The sequence below is a fragment of the Hemitrygon akajei genome, chromosome 3 (assembly GCF_048418815.1).
Source record: "Hemitrygon akajei chromosome 3, sHemAka1.3, whole genome shotgun sequence".
Classification (NCBI taxonomy): Eukaryota; Metazoa; Chordata; class Chondrichthyes; order Myliobatiformes; family Dasyatidae; genus Hemitrygon; species Hemitrygon akajei.
In genome coordinates, this window is record NC_133126.1 from 14,342,009 (window position 1) to 14,359,328 (window position 17,320).

The following is a 17,320-nucleotide window of genomic DNA, read 5'->3' on the forward strand; positions in this document are numbered from 1 at the left end:
GGTGCCAACAAGTCCTTCAGCAGCCTACCGAATGTCACCTCTTCTCCTAAAACATTCACTTGTTGACACTGGCAGGGGCCCCGGAGATAGATTCCACCCCCTTTTTTTTTACGACTGGGAGTCTTTCCTTTGCATTGAGCTCTGATGCAGTGCTACTGTCAGTGGCACTCCATGTAGCGTGCAATTTCTTCCTTGATGCATTAGCATCAGAAGTTGGGGTAATTCATCATCTCTCTCAATAGTATATTGGCTGGCATCAGGAGTACAGTAGTGAAGGTGGGGGCTGGGGGGGGGGGGTTGGAAACTGAGGTTTAAGTAGCTGCACTGCAAATCAATTATACAACACAAGCCGGCACAGATAATGCAATTTTGGCCAAACTACAGATCACAAAAGACCACTAATTGGACGTTAGCTCGGCTGTATTTGAGTCTAGAAAAAAACCAGTCATATTTATTTATGCTTTCTTCATAGGACAAGAGAATTAAGAGGAGACTGGGGCAAGATGCTTCTGAAATATAAGCAACAACACTGCTTTTTAATGACTGTGTACTTTGGCAGGCTTGGAGGAGCATCAAATTAAAACCAGCTCTTGTCACTTTCTTCTCTGATGGAAGGCTGCACAAAATTTCAAATGGGTTGGGGTGGGAACTATTGCTTCTACACACAAGAATCGATAGACAACTAACTTAAGCAGATCTTTGAAAATGACCCATGTAGGGGTGAATAAAGAGTGTAATTTTGAATGCAAAGTTCCCAAATCTGCTCATAAGTGGGATGACAGGGTCACGTGACGCCTGTCCACACAAACGGGGTGTTAGTCTCTCTCGCTGACTCTTGTTTGCAATTTTTAACAGGATATATGGAACTAAGCTCAACCCTAGAGATTTCTGTTAAATTGGCTGTGGAAAGGTACACAGTGCAAATGATGCCTGCACAGCACAGCCACAGAAAAACAGGCGGGTATTCTGCAAATGTCCCACAGACTATGTCACCACCGACTCCAGGACATGAGGTGCATGCTAAAATTAGAAAAGTACTCCAGTCCCAAGCATTGACAATATCACACCACAATCAATAGAACAATCACAAATTATATGCAACAGTACATTATGTTATGGCACAGTAAGTTAGTTGACTGCAGCTGTGAAGTATAACTCCATAACCATAACCTGACTAGAGCTCTTGAATGACTTGCTCAAAGAAGCTGAAAGCCCAGAGTCATTTCAGTCTGTTTTTAATTTACGTGATACTATTCATTAACCAGCCTTCTGACAGGGTAGACTTTTTTTTTGATGTGATCAATCAAGGGAATCAAATTTGGCAGCTTTTAAGAGCTTAATTTAAAGAAAAATTGTGGTGTTATAAAATTATATCTTGATATATGTAAGTGTTCAGTTTTATTAATACAAATGTTTCATTAATTCAATTGAAAGCAAAGTTATCACAAAAATAAATATTTTTAATCAGGGTACCATGTATGTGATTAAGCAGAAAATTACCACATAGAACAATTTGCCAGTCTTACTGGACTTACGATAGCTACACGAGGGTTTGGGACACTCTGATGATACGAATGACTCTACAAGAGTGGAATTCTTTTTCCAAATGGGTATACCACCCGTGCACCTCACTGTGGGAATAGGAGCCGTAAATAAATAAATAAAATGAGCGATTATTCAAAGATTATAATGTTATTTCATCATCAACATCATGCGACATGTCATATAACATGGCGATCAAGGTCTTTCCATGGCCACAATTGCTCTTAGCAAATTTTTCTACAGAAGTGGTTTGCCACTGCCTTCTTCTGGGTGGTGTCTTTACATGACAGGTGACCCCAGCCATTATCAATACTCTTCAGAGATTGTCTGTCTGTCATCAGTGGTCACATAACCAAGAATTGTGATATGCACCAGCTGCTCATACGACCCTCCACCACCTGCTCCCATGGCTTCACATGACCTTGATGCTACACCTTGCCCAAGGGTGAGCTGCAGGCTAGTGAAGGGAAGGAGTGCCTTACACCTCCTTAGGTAGAGCTGTAAACAATATTATTTAGCCTTTTAAAAATGAAAATTTCTGCCATTTGTGTTCTATGGAGCAGCACAAAAAATGTTGGAGGAACTCAGCAGGTCAGACAGCATCCGTGGAGAGAAATGGATAGGCAATATTCTGGATCTAGACCCTACACCTGAATTGAAAGATGGGGGCTGGGAGGAGAGCAAGAGCTGGTAGGTGATAGATGGATACGTGAGTAGGGGTGATAAGACAAAGGGGAGAGGAGAGAGGCAGGAGCTGGGGAGTGATAGGTAAAAGTGACAAAAGGCTGCTGATGATGGGAAAAAATACTTCTACGAAGTCTCTATACTTGTAGACAATTTCACAGCACCATTCCATGCACAGCAATATCCCACTAAATAGAAAGGTTCTCCATCACTGCTCATCTTCCTTCCCGAGGTCTGCCCTCAATGGTTCAGTGAGATTGCTACAAGTAATCTTGGAATTCCCTCTGGCTGGCACAGTGGCCTAGCTATTAGCATAACGTTACTGCAGCACTAGCAACCTAGGTTCAGTTCTGCCACTGTCCGCACATACTCACTATGACTGTGTGGTCTTCCTCCCACATGTCAATACGTATGGTTTAGTAGGTTAATTGGTCACATGGGTGTAATTGGGTGGTGTGAGCTCGTTGGGCCAGAAGGGCCTGTTACTGTGCTGTACCTCCAAGTAAAAAGCAATAAAACAAAATTATGCAGTGAGTGCCTGAGATGAAGGCTGGGTATGACCACTATAACCACATATCACATGATCCCAGCTACTCGATTTTTCCAGTGTAAAATCACAAGGGGCATAGATAGGATGAATTCACGCAGTCTTTTTCCCCCAGAGAAAGAGAATCAAAAAAAGAGAGGGCATAAGTTTAAGATGGGAAGGGAAAAATTTGAAAGAGGCCTGAAGAGCAACATCTTCACACTGAGGCAGGTACAATAAAAGCCTTGAAAAGGCAGGTACATGGATAGGAAAGGTTTAGAATAATATGGGCCAAATGCACGATTAGAGTTAGAGAGTTGTAGGTATGCTGTGTTGGTGCTGGAACTCCATGGACAGTCCCAAGCCCAGCTTCGAAAGGAGGAGCTTGCGGCCCCATCCCGTAAAAACCCAGAGCTACAGAAATGCCACCAGAAGCTCCAAATACCTCATCCCTGGGAGAGGAAGGATCAAGAAGATGGGCTACACCTGGGGACAATTTGAAAAATCAGCCCAGGCCAGAGGACTCTAGCAAGCTGTTGTCGGCGGCCTATGCCCCAGTAGATGTTGGCGCTGGAAGCACGACAACACTTGCAGGCCACCCAGCACAATCCTGGCTGATTTGATTTGATGCAAGCAATGCATTTTGATGTAAATGTGACAAATAAAGCTGATTTTTATCTTTAAAACGTAGACAAATGGATCTAGCTCAGATGGGTATTTTAGTTGGCATGTGTATGATAGACCAAAATGCCTGCTTCTGGGCCGTACTACTCTCTGATTATAAGACAGCTCAAAGTGCTTTAAATGGCTTCAGATCAGGCTGGGTTGGAGAATTCAGCCTAACATGGAGCAGTGATTCTGAGCCCCCCAATGAACAGAAGGTGAGGCAGGATCAGGTGCACTGACACCCACTATCCAAGATCACACACCAATAATGGTCATAGTACAGAATGGAATCCCAGCAAAGGACCAAACCCTTCGAGAGCTCAGGAGGAAGGTGAAGGCAGAACGCAGTGGGGGGGGGGGGGGGAAATTGGAATGGTGTGTAGGGGGGCAGAGACAAGAGAGGGAAGTGAATGGAATTAAAAACATAAGTTCCTGAACTATGTTTTGTAATCCGTGAAAGATGCCTGCATTCAGCATCAAGGCAACAGCATGCATTAACAGGCAGCTGGCTTCCATAAAACCCCAGCTTGAATGTTAGACAAGTCTATCGGCTTTCAATGTCGGCTGCATTATAAGGCAGAGAAAATAATTACAGGCGACCAAATCCCTCAGATATATGCTGACAGATACCAAAGTAGTTTCATGTAGAAGCCCATTTTTATTGACTTCTGTGCTCACGAGACACTGCAGAAAAATAGTCACAAGTCTGGTAATAAAAAGTAAATCTACTTTTGTTTTATACTGACTTTTTAAACAAAAATTGCGAGAGATATTGATTATACTTCTTCAGATTAATATTGCAGCCTTTCCTTTTTAAATGAATCCCAGGCTTAAACATGTTACCATTTTTCAATTATCAGTAATATACAATAACACAGCTTTGGTGCAGAGAAAGATTAAAATTGCAAGAGTTCACTGGGTTCAAATGTTTGCAAAATCATATTTCTTCAGAGAAAAGAAAAGGTTAAATTAATTTCTTATTGATCTTATCTCTCTGTAAGAACATTATGTTTATTGCTGCAGGAAAAAAAATCAATTTTATATTAAAAGAAGTTCCAAAATTCACTTAAATCCACTGATGCTATTTTGTAATATTGCGCAACATGCAAGTAAGTGGCACCATCTACTGGCAGGTTGAAGTTCTGCAAGCATATGAACTACAGTCAACATTAAAAGCAGGAATTAGCTTGTCAAGCAGCAGCAATTGAGAATGAGAGAAAAATCCACATGCTCTATCGTACAGCTGCTTTATTGTCTAAGAAACTAGCCTCAGTAAACAATGAATCATGTCAGTATTTTTATTCAAACTCTGGGTGAGCAAAGAAAGTTTCATCTTAAACACTGGGGCACTTGGTAGAAGATGTGATAGCTGATCTCACCAATAATATTGCTTTGGCTAACTCTGTGGAATGAGCAGGGTGCAGGTTCAAGCTTACACAAGGTCTTTATGATGTTAGTGACAGGCAATGCCACTGTAATACTGAGCTTTATACTGGTAGGAGTATTTTGGAAGATATCGAAGCTACCAGATTCAGAAACAATTATTAATTACCCTGCAACCAACAGGCTCTTGAACGAGGGTGGATAACTTCACTCCTCACTTACTCAGAATTGGTTCTACGACCTACAAACTCACTTTCAAGAACTCTAACACCCACTATTCATGTTCTCAGTAACACACACGAAATGCTAGAAGAACTCAAGCAGGTCAGGCATCATCTATGGAGAGGACTGATGAATGATCTTAGCCTAAAACGCTGGCTCTTTTTTCCTCTCCATCGATGCTGCCTGACCTGCTAAGAATTGCCAGGATCTTGTGTGTGAAACTCCGGATTTAAAGTAGCTGCAGAATCCCTTGTGCTTGTGTTCGCAGCATTATTTTTATTTATACCCATCCTCTTTTGCCATTGGTGCTTGTCAGATTTGTGTCTGGTTATCTATAATTTTCCTGTAAATGCCTGCAAGAAAATGAATCTCGAGGCATTATATGGTAACATCAATGTTATAAGCTGTGCAGGTGTATGGCCACGCAGTAACTGAAATGCTCCCGTGCATATTGCCCACCTGAAATTGGATGCAGCTAGGAAAGGTTTACAAAATGTGAAAGATTTCCTTTGTTGCACTGTATTTTATTATACCCTTCAATTTATAAATAAAATCAACTGCATATGATTTTTCAGTTTTTATTCTAAATATTCATAGTATGCATATTCCAAAATTTTACTTGCCACACTGTTTTCAGGCAGCATAAAAATTTCCTGCTCAGAGCAATGGTTGGTCCACACAGCTGTAAAAAAAGAATTGGAGGGAATGTTGGGCAACATACATGTACTTTGATAATAAATTTGAGTTGGAAATCGTTCCGTTTCAAAGTTCAGAGGCACAAATGACTGAAGAAGGTGATGGAACTAGAATCGATGAATAGAAGCCTGCTGTGTGTGAATGACTGTGTATGAAGTGCCATGAGATATATGCAGAAAAGAAGGAACTGTGCAACAGTGATGATGATACTGCTCTGGCGAGAGGATTACTGATTCCAGAAAGCTTCCATTACCAGTGAAAGTGAGAGAGAGAGAGAGCTTGCTGCAATGACTGGGTCACTGAGTACAGGCAGCACCACCGCAGCCAGGACCACAGTTACATTTGTCCATGTTACTTTCTAACTAATAAAACCATCTCACCTGAAAAGGACTTTTAGCTGTTTTGTTGCTTGCATTCCGATGATATAGCTTCAATAAGTAATTTAGTGCAATATAACTGCATTAGCTTATGTGTAACATGATTGTGCAGTGCTACTGTAAACAGCTCAAGTTTCCTTTATTCCAAATGTCCCATTACTCTGATAGTGCAAGACTTCAGGTGACAAAGATTTTAAAAAGTGCATACACACAAAACTTGAGCTGTATTTACGAGGGGTGATTGATAAGTTTGTGACCTAAGGTAGAAGGAGTCAATTTTAGAAAACCTAGCACATTTATTTTTCAACATAGTCCCCTCCTACATTTACACCCTTAGTCCAGCGGTCGTGGAGCATACGGATCTTGGACCTCCAGAAAGTGCCCACAGCAGGGGTGATTGATAAATTTGTGGCTGAAGGTAGAAGGAGATGAGTTATTAACTTCAAACTTTCTGCATAATCACTCAAAGAGTTGAACTGCATGTGCATGTAACGAGAGCTGTGTAACTCATCTCCTTCTACCTTAGGCTACAAACTTATCAATCACCCCTGCTGTGGACACTTTCTGGAGGTCCAAGATCCGTATGCTCCACAACTGCTGGACTAAGTGTGTAAATGTAGGAAGGGACTATGCTGAAAAATAAATGTGCTAGGTTTTCTAAAACTGACTCCTTCTACCTTAGGCCACGAATATATCAATTACCCCTCGTATTACATCATTCAGAAACAAATGACTGTGCATTTAACTCTGCAGCACACCCTGGTATTTCACCTCCTGGCACATGGCTGGCTGACATTCCTCAGGATGAATGAGTCTTATACCTCTTACTACACCTTTACTATGAAACAGTATTGCTATTTCCTCCCAGCTATTATTGGAATTACTGTCCAAGGAGTGATAATGTCCAATGAAAAGTTCAAGTTTAATTATCATTTAACCATACATAAATACAGCCAAACGAAATGACGTTCCTTTTGGGGCCAAGGTGCAAAACACAGTACCAACAGTCATACACAACACAAAGCACAAATAGCACTTACGTATAAGTTAGCAGTAAACATACAGTCACACAAAAAATTGTATTGAACTAATTGGTGCAAGCATACACTGTAAAAATTAGAACTGGAATCAAAGTATCCTGATAACCAGGCAAAGCAAAATTAACAATGGAAAGAAAATACATCCTTGCATTCAAGAAGGAGACATTATTTCCTTGCACAGGTCTGAACAGCAGGACAAAACTCATGCCGAGAAGGTTTCTGCCCTGATGAGGGGTCTTGACACAAAAAATGTTGACTGTTGATTCATTTCCATATACACTATTTCATCTGCTGAGTTCCTCCAGCATTTTGTGTGTATTGCTCTGGGTTTACAGCATCTGCAGAATCTCTAGCGTCTGGGAAGTTTCAATGCTTGTTCTCAGCCCGTGTGAGGTACTAGTTAAGTACGTACAACAGACCATCTCACTCAGACCAGCTCATTTGCTCAGACAGATTTCAAAGCCTTTCCCTTCACTACCAAACCCCGAATTTTACAGTTAAGTGGAGAAATTCCAAGTATTTACCGTGAATTCCCTCCTTACTCATTTGATCCTTTAACACTTCAGACCACTCATCTGCACTGATTTTATCATTTCTATATTATCTACTGTCTGATAAATCTATAGACCATACTAACTTTCAAGACAGAGTTAGCACAGTTTACTAATCTTCATAGCGCCTGTACTGTAGATACCCAATAACTAAAGATAAAGACTAGTTTTAATTGTCACACATACATCAAAACATACAATGACAAGCATCAATTGCATCAAATCAAATCAGCGAGGGTTGTGCTGGATAGCCTGCAAGTGTTGCCATACTTCAAGCACCAACATAGCCTGTCCACAACTCACTAAACCTAACCAAATGTCTTTGGACTGAGGGAGGAATCTGAAGCACCCGGAGGAAAGCCATGCGGTCACAGAGAGAACGTACAACCTCCTTACAGGCAGCGGTACAAATTGAACTCTGGTCTTACAGCTGGCTATTCATTTATAACTCTTGACCTCACAAACTACCGAGTTATGGCCTTGTATCTTTTTGCCTGCCTGTACTTTCTCCATAACTGTATCACTTCTGCTTTCTGTTATTGTTTTCCCTTGTACTAGCTCAATGCACTGATATGATGAATGATCTGTATAGATGGTAAGCAGAAGCTTTTCACTATGCTGTACAATAATAACCCAATTTAGTTTTTCTAGTTTAACTATTTATTATCTGTTATACCTGCTTCCCTTGGACAAAGGAAAAACAAGTTCAAAGTAAATTTTATTATCAAAGTACATATATGTCACCATATACAACCTTGAGGTTCCTTTTCTTGTGGGTATTCTCAACAAATCTATAGGATAATAACTATAATAGAACCAATGAAAGACAGCCAATTAGGGTGTTCAACCTGAGTGCAGAAGACAACAAACTGTGGAAATGCAAAAAAGAAACAATAATGTATATAAATGAGCAATTAATAAAGTAGCCTCAACACTAAAATTATCCTCTGACCACAGCAATTACAATTACAGCATAGCTTCTCAACTGTATAATTTTTCTCCAATCTAAATCCAATTCAACAGCAAATTCCGTAAAGAATGCAAGTAAAGACTGACACCCCCCCCCCCCCCCCCACGAGAACAAGCTGGAGACACAAGGAGCGTGAAAAATAGAAAGAAAGAGATTGGAAGAAGAGAATGAAAAAGACCAGAAAAATGCAGAGTGCATAAAAGGGGCAAAGATGAAAGCCCAGCAGAAGAGATTGAAAAGAAAATTCAGAGTGCTTGAAGTGAGTGATAGAAAAACAATAGAGAATGCGAGAGAAAAAGAGAAAAGGAGACTGGAGTGATAGGTATAATGTGTTAGAGAAAAAAAGTGCAAACAACTGAGTGAAAGATGATGTGAGGGATACTGAAAGAGAGAATAAAATAAAAGCATGCATAAACAAAGATTTCAGTGCGTACAGTGTGTTCTGCCAAATTAATATAGCAAAGATTTGCATCATAATTTTACAGATGGCAAGTGTCACATTCTTAATACTGGCCACAGCAAGCACACAGTATGGGCATTTCCATGGAGAGTGAAAGAGAAAAAAAACCAAACACAGCCAAGTCACCATTTGCTGTCCAGATATGAATAGAACAGCAACATCTGGCCCTCAGGGAGAATAAATCCAACCAGAGGTCAAACAGATTGCACCCCACTGCCACAAGACTTTACCTGACAGTTGTTGTCTATCTAGCACAAAATGCAAGGGTGCCAAAGTCCAAATTAATTCTGGCTAATCACTAGTCATATAAAGATACAGAGGGGTTAGATCATAAGACAAAGGAGCAGAATTACTCTATTCAGCCCATCGAGTCTGCTCTGCCATTCTAACGTGGCTGATTTATTATCCCTCTCTACCCATTCTCCTGCTATCCCCATGTAGCCTTTGTTGCCCTGACTTATCAAGAAACTATCAACCTCTGCTTTGGAATCGCCTCTGCGAATTTTTCTGTTAAAAAATTTGTTAACAGAATATCATTATTACATACCAAAAAACTGGACATAAATGACACAATTACAAACAATAACTCAAAATCCATGGATGTTTCATGCTTCATTGTGACACTAATGTAAAGTTATAATATTTACAAAACATTGAGAAAATAAAACAACTCCAACACAATGGCATATTGGGCAATATTTTTAATAAAAGGTTTTACTTCAGAATTTTTCAATTAATCAGTTTCAATATCAAAACTCAAAAGAAAAATTGATGCTCTCCTTGAATTTTACTACTGGCTACATCAACTAAGTGTAGAACTTGTTTTAATTGTCAACATAATGCTCCGCCAGTGTAGAAAAATGAACTACTGGATTTTGCAGATCCATGGCCGACTGAATGGTGTTCGTAAATATGTAATAAATAAGAATTCTAAAAGCCTTCCTGACAAAGGCAATTAAAATAAATCGCCACGCAAAGCAGTAGATCTTTACAAATAATCACAGGACCTTTATCCAATGCATTGGAAATTCAATTTAATAGCTGTCTCCTCTTCAGTGAATTGATTTCAATGGTAATACATATATCTAAGAGGGAACACCACACATTCTATTGAAACATGTGAAAACACTGAGATGTTCTTTTCATGCAAGTCAAAAAATATAAAGTTGATAAAACATTAAAATTAAAGGAAACTATTTTTATCAGATATGCATGAAAACCCACTTCCTTATATTTTTACAACGGCTTCTCACCTCCTGAAATTTTATGTACAATGACATCTAGGTCATTCAAAGTGAACGTGAATGACAAAGACATTATTGAAAATTTCAGGGAATACACAAGCAGGCCACCTGAATATTCTTTATCTGAGCTGCAGGCAGTTCTTGTAGGCAAAGATTCGAATTGGCTGGCTGCCCACACAGGTCGAACCGACTGCTAAATTAAATCTCTACGAATGTCTCTTTATCCAAATTTATCTGCCCAATCATCTAATCATTTGCTTTGGCCGTGACCTTATTCAGAATACTCTTTCAACCTTTGTGTCCTAATGGAAATTTGCAACTCCTTCAATGTCAAAACAGACTTCCTGAACTTGGGCTAAACATGTTTAAGCTGAGAAGAAATAGTCAGAGGTGCGAAGAGTGAATGAAAATGTGAGAGTGTTGTGGAAAAGACGGGGTGCAGAATATTTACAACACAAAATATGGTCACTATTAAAATGAGTTAAAAATCAATATTAAATGCTGACAGGATGTAATGGTATTGGAGAAAATGTCCACAGCACATTTACAAGAATAATACCAGGAATGTAACAGTTAACATGAGGAGTGTTTGATGCCTCTGTGTCTGTACCGGAGGAGTTCAGAAGAATGAGGGGGAATTTCATTGAAACCTATCGAATATTGAAAGGCTTAGACAGAGTAGATGTGGAGAGGATGTTTTTTTTTATAGTGGGGCAGCACAGCCTCAGAATGGAAGAATGTCCCGAGAGCATAGAAGAGGAAGAATTTCTTTGGCAAAGAGACGTGAATCTATGGAAATCATTACCACAGACAGCTGTGGAGGCCAAGTCATTGGGTATGTTAGTAAGAACATCAAAGTTACAGGGAAAAGCAGAAAAATGGGGTTGGGAGGAAATATAAATCAGCCATGATTAAATGGTGGAGCATACTCGACTGGCCAAATGGCCCAATTCTACTCCTTTATCTGATGGTCTTATGTTCCACAGCAATAACATGGTTCTGCCTTCGAGAGGATGCAGCAACACCTATACATTGGACTAATAACTCACAAGCAGACCATTCAGTCTAATCAAACTTCGCTTGTGTTTATACACCACTCAAGCTGCTGACTTTGCAGGAAAGCAGCATCCATCATTAGGGTGCCCCACCACCCAACAAGACATAACCTCTTCTTGCTGCTGCCATCAGGAAGGTGGTACAAAAGCCTCAGGACTTGCACCACCAGGTTTAGGAACAGTTACCATCCTCAACCATCAGGCTTTTTGACCCATCACTGAAATGCTCCCATCTCATCAATAATGGACTGACTCTTCATCTCATGTTCTCAATATTAATTGCTTACTTATTTATCATCATCTCTTTTTGTATTTGCACAGTTTATTGTCATCTACACTCTGGTTGATTGCCCTAGTTGAGCAGTCTTTCATTGATTCTGTTACAGTTATTATTCTATAGATTTGTTGAGTTTGGTCACAAGAAAATGAATGCCAGAGTTGTCTATGGTGACATATACATACTTTGCTAATAAATTTACTTCGAACTTTTCTTTCTCTCCACATCTAAACTGATCGGTGTAGCCCTCTATGCATTTTACCATCATCCACTGGTCTTACTTTCCCTGTCAATATTGCCTCAAATACTATCCGTACTAGTGAAATCCATATTCTAGCCACTCTTGAGTACAGATCCTCCCAAGGTTACAAGGCTCTGTTCCTGTGAACTGTTTGTAAAATTATGTAAAATCTTCCTTTGTAATTTACTGGGAATGGCAAGAGATCAGCAATGCTACAAATTAAAAGAGTGGAACATACAAACAGCCCAGTACTTAATCGAATTAACAAGAAACACATTTACAGTCTCCACATGTCAACAAGTTCGATCTCCTTGGGTGAAGGATACGAATAGCCAGCATTTTAATGAACTCCTGCCACTTTCTCAGCTATAGCGAGGCCAAAAGAGGAATTACAAAGCCAATCAAATATTTAAGAATATTTCAAATTGCCCACTGGAATATGACATTTAGCAGCAGTACACCCTTCAGCTGAGACTATCAGCAATCAACATGTCATGCACTCAGTTAATTGTGTCAAGTCAAGTGGGGAAGCAATTGAGACTTCAAATTGTCTTGTATCTCCAGACACAAGTTATGTACACAGCAGAAAGACAACTGCTGTGTTCTACAGATTAACAATTTCAATGAAGTAGAAAAATCATTAGGAAAAATTAATGAGTTTAATTATGTTAACCCTTTGAGGAGTACAAAATTTCAGAGAAAAAAAACATGAATTTTCCACTCTAGAAACAGCAGTCAAAATTCAAGGGGAGGATTTTCAGTCGGCTCATTTCAGCAACAGAGCAAACAAAAGTATCTTCGTATCCACATTTATCACCACAATTAATATTTGCATTTACCAGACGTCAGTTCGAAATGTTTCAAAGCACTTCATATAATGAATTACTTAAAAGTGCGGCTGACAGTTGTTACATGGGCAAATTAAGTCATTATTCCCCACCAGCAAGCATTATGAAATGCAGCGAGTTGAAGAACCTGCTAAGCTGTTTTGGTGTTAATTGGTGGAGGGAGAAACAGTAGTTAGGACAGAGAAGAGTGCCAGGATCTTCAATAAATGGACGAACCACTGCATAGGATCAGAAAAAAACTGCAGAGGGTTGCAAGCTCCATCATGCATACTGGTCCCCCCAACATCAAGGACATATTGAAACTATAAGACCATAAGGTACTGGAGCAGAATTAGGCCATCTGGCCCATCGAAAGTGCTCCGCCATTTCATCATGGCTTAACCATTTCTCTCTCAGCTCCAATCTCCTGCCATCTCCCCATAACCCTTCATGCCTTGACAAATCAAGAATTACCTGCCTTAAATATACTAAATGACTTGGCCTCCATAGTGACCAGTGACAATGAATTCCACAGAATCACCACTCTCTGGCTGAAGAAATTCCTCCTCATCTCCATTCGAAAAGAATGTCCCTCTATTCTGAGGCTGTGTCCTCTGGTCTTAGACTCTCCCGCCATAGGAAACATCCTCTCCACACTCACTCTATTGAGGCCTTTCCACATTCAATAGGTTTCAATGAGGGTGCCCCTCATTCTTCTGAATTCCAGTGAGTACAGGCCTAGAGCATTCAACTGCTCCTGATATGACAAGCCTTTCAATCCTGGAATCATTTTCCTGAACCTCCTTTGAACCCTCTCCAATGTCAGCACATCCTTTCTTAGATAGGGGGTATAAAACTCCTCATAATACTCCAAGTAAGGCATCACCAGTGCTTTATAAAGCCTCAACATTATATCCTTGCTTTTATATTCTAGTCATCTTGAAATGAATGCTAACATTGCATTTGCTTCCTTGCTACCAACGCAACCTGCAAATTAACCTTCAGGGAATCCTTCATGAGGACTCCCAAGTCCTATTGCTCCTGAGATTTTTGAATTTTGTACACTTTTCTTTCTTCTACCAACGTGCATGATCATATACTACCTGACACTGTATTCTATCCACCACTTCTTTGTCCATTCTCCTAATCTGTGTAAATCTGTCTGTAGCCTCTCTGCTTCCTCAAAACTACCTGCCCCTGCACCCATCTTTGTATTGTCGCAAACTTGGCCATGAAGCCATCATTTCCATCATCCAAATTATTGACATTTAACAAAAGAAGCAGTCCCAACACCGACCCCTGTAAAATACCACGAGTCACCGCTGCCAATCAGGAAAGGCTCCCTTTATTCCCACTCATTGCCTCCTACCAATCAACCAATGCTTTATCCATGCTCTAGTTTCAAAAGTGTGGTGGTATCCAGCATTAAGGACCCCCATTTCACCTGACATGCCCATCAGAGAGGGAGCACAGACGCCTGAAGACACACACCTAATGTTTTAGGAACAGCTTTTCCCCCTCCACCATCAGATATCTGAATTAACATGAACACTACCTCAGTATTTTTGCTCTCGTTTTGCACCACTTATTTTTTTAACAGTACTGTGCAAAGATCATAGGCATGTATATACAGCCAGTGCCGAAGACTTTCTAGTTACCAAATAATACTTAATACTACTGAGCTAATAGAAAGCTAATTCTCTTATTTCTGTTTCCCAACCACCTTCCTATTTTAACCAATATACAGTACTGTGCAAAAGTCTTAGTCATATATACAGCACTGAAATTAATATGTCAGTGATATTAAACCTGATTCTGATATGTCAAGGAACTTTCATGTCATCATTAAAGATATCCATGGGTCAATATATCCAACGGTACAACACTTCAGAAAAATGTAATATTGTAGACGCTGGAATCACTGAATTAACATCGAATTCTCCAACTTCAGGAAAACTGCCCATCATTGCTTCCCATTATCATCTGTGACGGAGACCACTCAGTAAACGTACTCCTTACACATACACATTCGCGCACAAACACACGATGCCTTGTCATTCTGCTGTTGTTGCACCTCAATGCCTTCCCCAGTTTAATCTCACAATGGGTTTCAGACAGAGTTAATGCACTCAGGGTGGCTTTGTGGCATCTTTCCCGCTGTACACTTCAGAATATTCCATTTTTTTTAGTAATGGGGATGTGTAAATGTGTACATGTTGTTTGTAAACTATTTAAGGTAGATACTTCAATTTACTTTATAATATGGTTGTAACGACATTGTGGGGTGACTCAGATTCCAAGTCAAAAGTTAACTTTGTGGGGAGTTAAAGATGGCATGTTCTGGTGTCTAATAAACAGGGTTCATCGCTCTCAATAGCAGAGAAAGATCAGGGCTGCCAGAAGTTCACACTGAACAACGTACGGAGCTGATGTTGTGTTGCCTTGTAGATATCTTTTTGTAAATATTAGTTTTTCCATTATTCTCATAAATATTTTAAGTTTGATTTTTGATGCACCTAATAAACACCTTTGCATGAAAATGCTAAACCACTCTAACCATTTTTCCCTTTTGTCATAACCCATATATCTATCATCAACCTTATGTACCTTACTCGCCATTTCTTCATAATGCCTTTTGATCAACAACCATGCTTCTTATCATCAGATCTGCCTTAATCTGCCTCCATACAACCATTCATCTCACATCTCACTCCACCACCCAGCTCTGCTTCCACAAGTGTAAACATTTCACTCCTCCCTGAGTTCCAAGGAAGGGTTGACTGATTTCTTTCTGCTGAGGTTGCTTGACCGGCTGAGTTTCTCCAACATTTTTGCTCTTACTAGTTTAACATTTCTTTTGTACTGCATTAGATCACTGGTTCTAATTAGAAGATTAAATCTGCTGCAATGAGCTTGAATCCACAATCTTTGGAAAGACCTGAATAAGAATGGTACAGAAGGATTCAAGAAACTTAATTTTGCAGTCAGAAAGCGTGTACCAATTAGCTGAAGAGTCACTATCATCTTTATGTGCCGTGTCATATGACATAGGCAATCATGGTCTCATGACCATGACTGTTCTTGGCAAATTTTCTACAAAAGTGGTTTGCCATCGCCTTTTCCCGAGCAGTGTCTTTACAAGCCTTTATCAATACTGCTCAGAGATGACCTGCCTGACGTCAGTGGTTGCATATCCAGGACTTGTGATGAGCACCAGCTGCTCATACGACCATCCACCACGTGCTCCCATGGCTACACCTTGCCAAAGGATGACCTGCATGCTGGTGGAGGGAAGGCGCGTCTTACACCTCCTTTGGTATAGACATATCTCCACCCCTCCACCCAGAGCTAAAAGGCATCGTGGCAAAAATACAGCAAGCAAAGACTATCCATTTCTGCATAAAGAATCGATGATCAGAGAGCGATGAGTATCTGGAAGTGACAACCAAGTGAGTCAGTTACATAAATTAAACAACATACTACATGTATGAGGTTATAAAGCCTCTCTCTCTTGGACCTGCATTCTCACTATCACATTGTACTCAAACTGCACACAGATGGGCAGTAGCAACAATCTAAATATTGACTTATAGAACTCGTTAAAAAATGTAATTAAATATTTACATTGCTTTCCCTTCAGTGAAAATTCAATAAACTGAGAGGTGAAAGTACCATGACTATAATTGTTTTTCCCTCTGCCTGACTTGGAGTGACAGTTATAAATACAGTTTAAGATCAATTAACTAGTTTAATGCTCCAGAGGAGGAGAAATCTCAAAAAAAATACTGTAAAGTTTGTTTAGTGGGCAAGAGTCCATGATTCGATCGTGTTGCTCTTATCACAATCTTCAAATCTCCAAATATGTCATTTATACATCAGAAGAACAGGTGCCAACACAATCCAATTTCAGCCTTTTGTATTTTACACTGCAGGCGGAAACCATCTGTATTAATGACATGATATGAACTTTAGGGTCCCAATGATAGTATCTGTCAGACATCCACAATATTTGGAACAATTCTTAGTTACTCAAATGTTTCAAAGACCATTGTAAGAACCAAGGAATGGAGTAATGCAGTGGCTGCTATATGCTGGCTGAAGCAAACTACATTCCACCTGTAAGAAGAGCAAAATGGAAGTTCGGATCTGCTTTCTGTGTGATGTAACAGACAAAGCGTCATGGTAGCTTAGCAGTTAGCTTGACACTACTACAGCTCAGGCATTAGAGCTCAGAGTTCAATTCCGGCATCCCCTCTGAGGAGCTTGTACATTCTCCCTGTGAACACGTAGGTTTCCTCCCACAGTCCAAGGACATACCAGTTAGTAGGCTAATTGATCATTGTAAATTGTGCTGTGATTAGGCTACGGTTAAATAGATGGGTTGTTGGGCAGTGTGACTCGCTGGGCTGGAAGGGCCTGTGTCGCATCGTACCTCTAAATAAAATAAATCGACTAGCAGCAAGATCTTGGAAAGAAGGTAGGAAGGCCATTTCCAATTTGCTGACAATACCACTGTCATAGGCTGAATCAAAGGTGGTGATGGATCAGTAAATAGGAGA

General features: G+C 40.0%; 1 protein-coding gene across 6 annotated transcripts in view; it reads right to left on the reverse strand.

The window, feature by feature from the left end:
* setd3 (SET domain containing 3, actin histidine methyltransferase) overlaps positions 1 to 17,320 on the reverse strand; it is a 156,170-nt gene that overhangs the window by 43,709 nt on the left and 95,141 nt on the right. The gene's annotated exons all lie outside the window — the stretch shown is intronic.